The sequence below is a fragment of the Emiliania huxleyi genome, assembly GCF_000372725.1.
Source record: "Emiliania huxleyi CCMP1516 chromosome Unknown EMIHUscaffold_1653, whole genome shotgun sequence".
Taxonomy (NCBI): domain Eukaryota; phylum Haptophyta; order Isochrysidales; family Noelaerhabdaceae; genus Emiliania; species Emiliania huxleyi.
The window spans coordinates 1-2155 of record NW_005200928.1 but is presented as its reverse complement, the minus strand read 5'-3'; positions in this window follow the sequence as shown (position 1 = coordinate 2155).

Genomic DNA, 2155 nt, shown 5'->3' with positions numbered 1-2155 from the left:
CCGCCCCCTGTTCGCAACCAGGGCCATGAGGGGGAGGACTCCTCGAGCCCCTTTGCCCCTCCGGGCGAGGAGCTCGGACTTTTGACCCGCGTGGAAAAAAGATTTCTACCTGGGGTCTCGACCCTGGAGGCGCCGGCCGGCGACACCATCACCAGACGAGCGCCGGCCGCTAGTGATAGCCGCGCCACGCACGCGACGCGGCGGCGTTTCCTCACGGTACGTGAGTGTTGGTGGCGCTGTCGGTGGCAGCGCCACCGCAGGCATGGCACGGTGCGCTTGCCGCCTGGACGCGGCGCCACAGCCGTGCGCGCGATGACGAGCGCCTGCGGCGCATCGCCGCCACGATCACGGCACACCGTGAAGTGACACGCGACGTGGCGTTTCCTCACGGCACGTGAGTGTGCGGTGGTGGCGCTGTCGGTGGCAGCGCCACCGCAGGCATGGCACGGTGCGCTTGCCGCCTGGACGCGGCGCCACGGCCATGCGCGCGATGACGAGCGCCTGCGGCGCATCGCCGCCACGATCGTGACGCACCGTGGAGTGAGGTCGGGAGAGAGCAGGGAGTGTGTAGTGAGAGGCGCAATGGGCCCACCGAGAGGCGCCGCACCGCGTGCTTCAATGGGACGTCCACGAGCGAGGCAACGGCGAGCCAACGGCACCGTCCGCCGCAGAGCGCCAGCGCGGCGCGCCGAAGCAGCGAGGAGCCGCGCGCCGCCGCCCAGCGGCGCCTCGCAACAGTACACTCCGCACCGAGCAGTCGTCGAGGCTCTGCCGGGTGAAGTCACAGCCTGTTTGCATCGCCGACGCATGGCTCAGACGCGTGCGGCGACGCTGCTGGGTCCCTCCGTGTGCCTGGGAGTGCGTGGACCGGCAGCTAAGGCTGTGGCGGATGGCTCGCCGGCGACTCGCTCGACGCTCGCAGCACTCGGCGGCGAGGAGGCGGCGCAGCCGAGTCGCGTCGCGAGCCACCGCTCGGGCCTGCTGGCAGCCTGCTGCGGACCCTGTGGCACCCGCCGGCCACGAGTGGAGCCGGGAGGAGGCCACGGGGGCGCTGCAAAGGCGGCGGCGGCGGCCATCCTGCGGCGTGTCGCGCCAGACGAGTGGGGGCTAGGGGGGTTGCAATCACGGACGGACACCTCACGGACCCCACAGCGGTCTCGTCCCTGCCTCGCCGGCGGCGAGATTGCTAGAGGCGGAGCAAGCCTGCTCCAGTCTCACATGTTACTTGCTGCCGTCTGTTGTTTGTTGTGGCCTTGTTTGTTCCTTTGGCACCTTGGAGTGCTGGGGGGGGCGACAGGGAGGGAGGATGAACCAGGATGTGGCCCTGCCTGAGTTATGTGTACGCCGACTCAGGGTGTGTGGCAGCCACGCTGGCTGTGTGTCTTGTGAGCTTGTTTTGTGTCTGTGTGTCGCTCGTGCGTGTCGTCATCATCTGTCCCGCGTCCACCCATAACGCGCTGGTGTCCAGTCCGAGCCTGACTGTTCTTCACCTTTCTACCTACCTACCTCAGAGAGAGGGGGAGGGGTCTGAGGCGGGGGCCCAGATCTGCTCGTCTCAGAGGGTACCCTCTGTGCCAAGAGAGGCCATCCACGAGCGGCTCAGAGGGTACCTGGGCCGACCCTCTGAAGGCCTGTGCCCCCAAGCAGCCTCTCTCGGCGCAGCCTCTGAGGCTACGGGGACCCTCTGAGACGCCAAGGCAAGCCCCGCGAGGCCGCTCCTCAGAGGGAGTTTTCAGCGGTATTTCAAGTCTGTCGTGATCCCCCACCAAGGACCAAGCAGCAAGAACCCCCCCCAGCAGGCCCAGCTTCCATTGGTTTCGGATACCTCAAGTTCGAGTTCACTAGGACGCCGCGGCGCCTCATGGCCAAGCTGGAGCAGGGGACGGATGTGGAGATCACTACCTCCTCCTCGGGCGGCCGCTCCAAGCACATCCTCACTCAAGTTGACGGGTCGGCGGCGCCGCTGGCCGCGCGAAGCTGTCGCACGCGCAGGGCTCGGTGCGGGCGCTGTGGGCGAGCCTGCAGCAGCAGCAAGCGGCGTGTGTGGTGCCGGGCGCTCGAAGCGTATAGAATAGCGCCTTAGTCAATGCTCGCTGCTTCCGCCCCCTCCCCGCCCTCCCTGGTCAGCGCCGTTCGTGGAGGGCTAGGCGCTCCG